The sequence below is a fragment of the Lolium rigidum genome, chromosome 7, assembly GCF_022539505.1.
Source record: "Lolium rigidum isolate FL_2022 chromosome 7, APGP_CSIRO_Lrig_0.1, whole genome shotgun sequence".
Lineage (NCBI taxonomy): Eukaryota > Viridiplantae > Streptophyta > Magnoliopsida > Poales > Poaceae > Lolium > Lolium rigidum.
Genome location: NC_061514.1, coordinates 186,546,453 through 186,556,337, shown reverse-complemented (window position 1 = coordinate 186,556,337; position 9,885 = coordinate 186,546,453).

The window sequence follows — 9,885 nt, the reverse complement described above, 5'->3', positions numbered from 1 at the left end:
TGGAATGTCGCCGATGTGCGTCGTTCGACAGATGAAGCAACTATTAGAGACATACCAAACTCGATTGCATCGTCAATGATGCATCGTACCCGTGATGGTTCAAATGCTCATCACTGGTACATTGCCAGTGGTTGTATACTCGTGACGACGGCCTCTACCATTAGCAGTGCAAAAAAACACATCTGGTAGAGGTAAAAAAAACCGGTAGTGAATTTTTAGGGACGAAGGGAGCATGCACTTTTTGTCACGGCCTCTGGTGGAAAGAACAAGTCACGTGAACACTGAATGACAAGTTAGGAAACACAACTCTCTCTTTTTTTTAAAAAAAACTGTTATCTTTAAATTTTGTTTTTGAACTTATAAAGACACAGCCTTTATGGGATAATACCTAATTCTTTTGATAAAAAGAGTATATCTGGTTGTCGATCTTTTCTTTGGTTGTGATTATTTTGGTTTGTTTTGTCTCTGGGGCTGGGACCCTCACTCAGGATATGGATGTCTAATCATTTTTTTCAAATAATGCATCCTATCTTAGTTAGCTAGGTGCCTAGATTAGTTAGTATCTGTATTTTATATCTTGTGAATCACCTGGAAAAAGCTTTTCGCTGCAGAGTGGACGGTTTTGTAGGTTCTGCATGCAGGTGGTCTACACGCACATGCAGCTTCAGCACACAAGCAAAATCTGGAATCCATAATAGTAAGTGTCACAATTTTAGTTTTAATTTAAACCAAAACTTCAACATTTATTATGGATGGGAGCATGCGATTTTTGTCACGACCTCTGATGGCGAGAACAAGTCACGTGAAAACTGAATGACAAATAAGAAAGGGCCATGTTGATAATCCTCCGGAGGATCAACCGCTTCGAGCCTCCGGGTCTAGCGAACGACACGTGTCCGTTACCCCACCTTCCTCCCACTGCTTCCCCACAAGAAAAAAAATACCATGTTCGTTCCCGAAAAGCTCCCCCATGGCAGACCGCACTAACGCCTCCCTCCCACCTTCTCCTATGATTGTCCCCGCTGGAAGCACGGAGCACGCTAACAAGGGCTTCACCGCCCACCGCCGGAGCACCGCCATGATTTCCTGCAGCACCGACGACCCCGTCTAGTAGCAAATTTTAAACTTAAGGCCTTAGCCTAGCTTGAAATTAATAAAGCAGCATAAACAACATTCCACATAGTCTGGTACAACAACACAACACCGCTTACAAGCGAATTCAGGCCCCCAAACCCGAAACATCACTAAACCACAACCAAGACTCTTTTTTTTTGATAAAGGGAATATATTAATATCAAGAGATACCAATTACACCCAGCCTCTGCAACAACGCATCACCCTAATGACACTACAGATGCACACAGCCAAAAAAAGAAAAAGAAAACTAAGAAACAAAAGTCCCGCTACAGTATCTCGGGCCTAACAACAACAATACATCCACCGCCATGACAACACCTGAAATACAGACTCTCCAAAAAAACGACGTCCAAGAAGGGAACAGTGCTCAAACACCGACGTCGCCCGATCAAAGATCTTAGGTTTTCACCCTGAAGATAGTCCCCGCTCTCAAAACAATGCCTCCACCAAGGTCATTGCCAGGCACAACCAGTTAAGGCCAGACCTTGGGTTTTCACCCTGAAAGGTAGGACTCGCACTTCACCTGTGTTGTCGCCCTCACTTTCATACCACTCGCTGTGAAGCTCGGAACACCAAGCAAGCCCCTCAACAGCGTGGAGACTTGAACCTCCCTTAGCTAGTCCTCCCTCCGGCCTTCATGAAATTCTCTTCTTCCGACTTTCATCATGGATCCATAGTCACTTGATGTCAACACGAAAAAGAGCTTCGCGCCGCTCCTCTAGAACCAAACGGTCGGAATAAACGCATGGGTGCGCACGACCGAATACCCCCGATCCAAGCAAACTCCGGGCAAAGCACCGTTACACTCGCCGGCGGAGCCTTCCGGAACTCAACCCGCCGGCCAGATCACGAGTCCGGGCCTCCCGTAGGTCCTCCTCTTCACGCAAGAGAGGCCCTAGGACCGCCGCCTTTATTCAGGTCGGACCCCCACGTCGGCGACCATCCCGGGCTGGCCAATCCAACCCTCCACCGGCGACACCATCGCCGGCTTCCATGCTCCTCCATCTCACCGCCTGATCGCGGTGATAGATCAAAGATCCACCACCACCAACCGCAGGCCGACCCTCTCCGGCGAAGAAGAGTCCACATCCTCTGTCGAACCCAATGCTGCTGCCTTGGACGCCCTTGTGTCGCGGAAGAATCCCGAGATCGCCTCCACGCACCGACGAGAGGCGGGGGTGGATGACATGGCGCAGACCGAGGGCTATGACAACCAAGACTCATAGCAGTTCACACTAAAACAAGACATAGAAGTGCCAGGATACAACAAATATAAATCAGGTCACATGCAATGCGAGCTCAGCATGAAGACGTTGGATGGCCCCCATCGTCGCATCCACGAGGCCTATATCCTTTAACTTCACCAGCATCCTCCATTGCTGCATGTAGACGAGCATTTTAAACAAAGTGTTAGTCGGTTTACCAATAAGAGTGCCTTCCATATTTAGTTTATTTCTAATATTCCACAACGTCCAAGTCAACGCCGCAAAAGTGAACCAAACTACTCTATGGTGCGTGCGCGTCAAGCCTTGAGAAATGGCAAGAAAATCCCCCGGCCCAGCCGGTTCCACACATAGTGAAGGAGTTCCCTAACTCCCACCCACATAAAGCGCGCCAACGAGCACTTCGAAAATATGATCACAATATTCGGGCTCGTCGCAAAGGGAACAAAGTCCGTATGACGGGCCCCTACGTTTAGACACCTGCATCAAGCACGGAAATTGTCCCCGGACGAGTTGCCATAGGAAGACCATTATCCTAGGTGGCACCCTCGTACGCCAGACCTCTCTAAAATGTGTCACCGCCACTCCCTACGACAACCGGAGGTAAAGCGACTTAGCGGTGAAGTCACCCGAGGCCTCTAAATGCCAAGAAACCACATCGTCATGGGTACTTACTTGAGAAAAGCTCAACTCCCTACTGAGATTATCCCATTCCACCGTCTCAACTAGGGTAAAGGGCCGATGAAATCGAAGTCGCCAGCCCAGGCCGTCCCTGGCCCCCAACACCGTAGTGAACAAAGACTCACAACAACTAAAGAGGATCGGATACCGCTCCCGGAGAGGATAGGCACCCAACCACTAGTCGTGCCAGAAGAAAGTCCGTTTCCCATTACTGACAGAGTGTTTCGCCCCTAGTTTGAAGTACCACTTGATCTTCTGAATGGAGTTCCAGAATTGTGATCCCTTGGTAGGAACCAGAGGCGAAAACAGATCATTATCCTCCAAATACTTTGCCCTAATCAGGTCAGCCCATAGCCCTTCAACGTTCTGGTATAATTTCCAAATCCACTTGAGCATCAAGGCAATGTTCATGTGTCTAATGTTGAGGATTTCCAAACCCCCAAACGCCTTAGGATGACACAGTATCCCAATCAACCATGCGATACTTGCGTTTGTCGCCCACCCCTTCCCAATAGAAGCGTGAGCGGACCATATCAAACACCGCATGCGTCGAGTCGAAAAGCATAAACAAGCTCATGGAGAACAAAGGAAGGCTCGACAAACAAGAATTTGTCAGCTCCAGACGCCCTGCTGAAGCCAAGAAGGTTCCCTGCCAAGGTTCTACCCTTTTGCCGACTTTGGCCATCAGAAACTCCCAGTCTGAGGCACGCAAAGTCTTACTACTCAGCGGAAGACCTAGGTACTTAATGAAGAAATTCCCGAGCCTGCAGTTAAGGAGGCGCGCCACCCTCTCCCGCTCCCCTGCTGTGGTCCCTACCACGTCTGCCTCACTCTTGAAGAGGTTGATCTTTGATGGCGTGTATTTCACACGTTCGTTGGGCAACCCCAAGAGGAAGGTATGATGCGCACAGCAGCAAGTTTTCCCTCAGAAAGAAACCAAGGTTTATCGAACCAGGAGGAGCCAAGAAGCACGTTGAAGGTTGATGGCGGCGGGATGTAGTGCGGCGCAACACCGGAGATTCCGGCGCCAACGTGGAACCCGCACAACACAACCAAAGTACTTTGCCCCAACGAAACGAGTGAGGTTGTCAATCTCACCGGCTTGCTGTAACAAAGGATTAACCGTATTGTGTGGAAGATGATTGTTTGCGAGAGAAAATAGTAAAAACAAGTATTGCGGCAGATTTGTATTTCAGTATTAAAGAATGGACCGGGGTCCACAGTTCACGAGAGGTGTCTCTCCCATAAGATAAAAGCATGTTGGGTGAACAAATTACAGTCGGGCAATTGACAAATAGAGAGGGCATAACAATGCACATACATGTCATGATAAGTATAGTGAGATTTAATTGGGCATTACGACAAAGTACATAGACCGCCATCCAACTGCATCTATGCCTAAAAAGTCCACCTTCGGGTTATCGTCCGAACCCCTCCGGTATTAAGTTGCAAAGCAACGAGACAATTGCATTAAGTATGGTGCGTAATGTAATCAATAACTACATCCTCGGACATAGCATCAATGTTTTATCCCTAGTGGCAACGAGCACAACACAACCTTAGAACTTTCCATCCATTGTCCCGGGTGTCAATGCGAGCATGAATCCACTATCGAGCATAAATACTCCCTCTTGGAGTTACTAGCATCAACTTGGCCGAGCCTCTACTAATAACGAGAGAGCATGCAAGATCATAAACAACACATATGCAATAACTTGATAATTAACATAACATGGTATTCTCTATCCATCGGATCCCGACAAACACAACATAGAGTATTACGAGATAGATGATCTTGATCATGTTAGGCAGCTCACAAGATCCAACAATGAAGCACAATGAGGAGAAGACAACCATCTAGCTACTGCTATGGACCCATAGTCCAGGGGTGAACTACTCACTCATCACTCCGGAGGCGACCATGGCGGTGTAGAGTCCTCCGGGAGATGAATCCCCTCTCCGGCAGGGTGCCGGAGGAGATCTCCGAATCCCCGAGATGGGATCGGCGGCGGCGGCGTCTCGGTAAGGTTTTCCGTATCGTGGTTTTTCCGCATCGGGGGTTTCGCGACGGAAGCTTTAAGTAGGCGGAAGGGCGAGTCGGGGGGCTGACGAGGGGCCCACACCACGGGCGGCGCGGGCCCCCCTTGGCCGCGCCGCCTTGTGGTTTGGCCACCTCGTGGCCCCACTTCGTATGCTCTTCGGTCTTACGGAAGGTTCGTGGCGAAATAGGCCCCTGGGTCTTGATTTCGTCCGATTCGAGAATATTTCGTTACTAGGATTTACGAAACCAAAAACAGCAGAAAACGACAAGCGGCACTTCGGCATCTTGTTAATAGGTTAGTTCCGGAAAATGCACGAATATGACATAAAGTGTGCATAAAACATGTAGGTATCATCAATAATATGGCATAGAACATAAGAAATTATCGATACGTCGGAGGCGTATCAAGCATCCCCAAGCTTAGTTCTGCTCGTCCCGAGCGAGTAAAACGATAACAAAGATAATTTCGAAGTGACATGCCATCATAATCTTGATCATACTATTTGTAAACATATGTAGTGGATGCAGCGATCAAAACAATGGTAATGACATGAGTAAACAAGTGAATCATAAAGCAAAGACTTTTCATGAATAGTACTTCAAGACAAGCATTAATAAGTCTTGCATAAGAGTTAACTCATAAAGCAATAAATCAAAGTAAAGGCATTGAAGCAACACAAAGGAAGATTAAGTTTCAGCGGTTGCTTTCAACTTGTAACATGTATATCTCATGGATAATTGTCAACATAGATTAATATAACAAGTACAATATGCAAGTATGTAGGAGTTCACACAAGTGTTTGCTTCTTGAGGTGGAGAGAGATAGGTGAACTGACTCAACATAAAAGTAAAGAGAATGGTCCTTCAAAGAGGAAAGCATCGATTGCTATATTTGTGCTAGAGCTTTTATTTTGAAAACATGAAACAATTTTGTCAACGGTAGTAATAAAGCATATGAGTTATGTAAATTATATCTTACAAGTTGCAAGCCTCATGCATAGTATACTAATAGTGCCCGCACCTTGTCCTAATTAGCTTGGACTACCGGATCTTTGCAATGCACATGTTTTAACCAAGTGTCACAAAGGGGTACCTCCATGCCGCCTGTACAAAGGTCTAAGGAGAAAGCTCGCATTTTGGATTTCTCGCTTTTGATTATTCTCAACTTAGACATCCATACTGGGGACAACATGGACAACGAGATAATGGACTCCTCTTTAATGCATAAGCATGTGGCAACAATTAGTGTTCTCATATGAGATTGAGGATATATGTCCAAAACTGAAACTTCCACCATGATCCATGGCTTTAGTTAGCGGCCCAATGTTCTTCTCTAACAATATGCATGCTCCAACCATGAAGGTGGTAGATCTCTCTTACTTCAGACAAGACGGACATGCATAGCAACTCACATGATATTCAGAAAAGAATAGTTGATGGCGTCCCCAGAAGCATGGTTATCGCACAACAAGCAACTTAATAAGAGATAAAGTGCATAAGTACATATTCAATACCACAATAGTTTTTAAGCTATTTGTCCCATGAGCTATATATTGCAAAGGTGAATGATAGAATTTTAAAGGTAGCACTCAAGCAATTTACTTTGGAATGGCGGATAAATACCATGTAGTAGGTAGGTATGGTGGACACAAATGGCATAGTGGTTGGCTCAAGTATTTTGGATGCATGAGAAGTATTCCCTCTCGATACAAGGTTTAGGCTAGCAAGGTTATTTGAAACAAACACAAGGACGAACGGTGCAGCAATTAACTCACATAAAAGACATATTGTAAACATTATAAGATTCTACACCGTCTTCCTTGTTGTTCAAAACTCAATACTAGATGTTATCTAGACTCTAGAGAAACCAAATATGCAAACCAAATTAGCAAGCTCTAAGTGTTTCTTCATTAATGGGTGCAAAGTATATGATGCAAGAGCTTAAACATGAGCACAACAATTGCCAAGTATCAAATTATCCAAGTCATTTTAGAATTACTACATGTAGCATTTTCCAATTCCAACCATATAACAAATTAACGAAGAAGAAACTTCGCCATGAATACTATGAGTAGAGCCTAAGGACATACTTGTCCATATGCTACAGCGGAGCGTGTCTCTCTCCCATAAAGTGAATTCTAGGATCCATTTTATTCAAACAAAACAAAAACAAAAACAAACCGACGCTCCAAGCAAAGTGCATAAGATGTGACGGAATAAAAATATAGTTTCAGGGGAGGAACCTGATAATGTTGTCGATGAAGAAGGGGATGCATTGGGCATCCCCAAGCTTAGACGCTTGAGTCTTCTTAGAATATGCAGGGGTGAACCACCGGGGCATCCCCAAGCTTAGAGCTTTCACTCTCCTTGATCATATTGCATCATACTCCTCTCTTGATCCTTGAAAACTTCCTCCACACCAAACTCGAAACAACTCATTAGAGGGTTAGTGCATAATAAAAATTCACATGTTCAGAGGTGACACAATCATTCTTAACACTTCTGGACATTGCATAAAGCTACTGGACATTAATGGATCAAAGAAATTCATCCAACATAGCAAAAGAGGCAATGCGAAATAAAAGACATAATCTGTAAAAACAGAACAGTCCGTAAAGATGGATTTTATTAAGCCACCAGACTTGCTCAAATGAAAATGCTCAAATTGAATGAAAGTTGTGTAGATATCTGAGGATCATGCACGTAAATTAGCTTAATTTTCTGAGCTACCTACAGGGAGGTAGACCCAGATTCGTGACAGCAAAGAAATCTGGAACTGCGAGTAATCCAAATCTAGTACTTACTTTACTATCAAAGACTTTACTTGGCACAACAAAACACAAAACTAAGATAAGGAGAGGTTGCTACAGTAGTAAACAACTTCCAAGACTCAAATATAAAACAAAAATACTGTAGTAAAAACATGGGTTGTCTCCCATAAGCGCTTTTCTTTAACGCCTTTCGGCTAGGCGCGGAAAGTGTATCTCAAGTAACATCAAGAGATGAAGCATCAACATCATAATTTGTTCTAATAATAGAATCATAAGGTAACTTCATTCTCTTTCTAGGGAAGTGTTCCATACCTTTCTTGAGAGAAAATTGATATTTAATATTACCTTCCTTCATATCAATAGTAGCACCAACGGTTCGAAGAAAAGGTCTTCCCAATATAATGGGGCAAGATGCATTGCATTCAATATCCAAGACAACAAAATCAATGGGGACAAGGTTATTGTTAACCATAATATGAACATTATCAACTTTCCCCAAAGGTTTCTTTTTAGCATTATCGGCGAGGTTAACATCCGGATAACGAGTTTTTCAATGGTGGCAAGTCAAGCATATCATAGACTTTTTAGGCATAACAGAAATACTTGCACCAAGATCACATAAAGCATTACAATCAAAATCTTTGACTCTCATTTTAATGATGGGCTCCCAACCATCCTCTAGCTTTCTAGGAATAGAAGTTTCAAGTTTTAGTTTCTCTTCTCTAGCTTTTATGAGAGCATTTGTAATATGTTTTGTGAAAGCCAAGTTTATAGCACTAGCATTAGGACTTTTAGCAAGTTTTTGTAAGAACTTTATAACTTCAGAGATGTGGCAATCATCAAAATCTAAATCATTACAGTCTAAAGCAATGGGATTATCATCCCCAAGGTTGGAAAAAATTTCAGCGGTTTTATCACGAGCGGTTTCAGCGGTTTTAGCAGTTTCAGATAATTTTGCGCGCTTTGCACTAGGAGTAGAAGCATTGCCAACACCAATTATTTTACCATTGATAGTAGGAGGTGCATAAACATGTGAATCATTAGCATTGCTAGTGGTGGTAATAGTCCAAACTTTAGCTACATTTTCCTTTTTAGCTAGTTTTTCATTTTCTTCTCTATCCCACCTAGCACGCGAGTTCAGCCATTAATCTTATATTCTCATTAATTCTAACTTGGATGGCATTTTCTGTAGTAACAATTTTATTTTCAATATCCCTATTAGGCATAACTTTCGATTTCAAAAGATTAACATCAGAGGCAAGACTATCAACTCTAGAAGCAAGAATATCAATTTTATTGAGCTTTTCCTCAACAGATTTGTTAAAGGCAGTTTGTGTACTAATAAATTCTTTAAGCATAGCTTAGAGTCCAGGGGTGTATTCCTATTATTGTTGTAAGAATTCCCATAAGAATTAGCATAACCGTTACCATTATTATAAGGATATGGCCTATAGTTATTACTAGAATTGTTCCGATAAGCATTGTTGTTGAAATTATTATTTTTAATGAAGTTTACATCAACATGTTCTTCTTGGGCAACCAATGAAGCTAATGGAACATTATTAGGATCAACATTAGTCCTATCATTCCAAAGCATAGACATAATAGCATCAACCTTATCACTCAAGGAAGAGGTTTCTTCAACAGAATTTACCTTCTTACCTTGTGGAGCTCTTTCCGTGTGCCATTCAGAGTAATTAACCATCATATTATCAAGGAGCCTTGTTGCTTCACCAAGAGTGATGGACATAAAGGTACCTCCAACAGCTGAATCCAATAAATTCCGCGAAGAAAAATTTAGTCCTGCATAGAAGGTTTGGATGATCATCCAAGTAGTCGATCCATGGGTTGGGCAATTTTTAACTAGAGATTTCATTCTTTCCCAAGCTTGAGCAACATGTTCATTATCCAATTGTTTAAAATTCATTATGCTACTCCTCAAAGATATAATTTTAGCAGGGGGATAATATCTACCAATAAAAGCATCCTTGCATTTAGTCCAGGAATCAATACTATTCTTAGGCGAGAGATA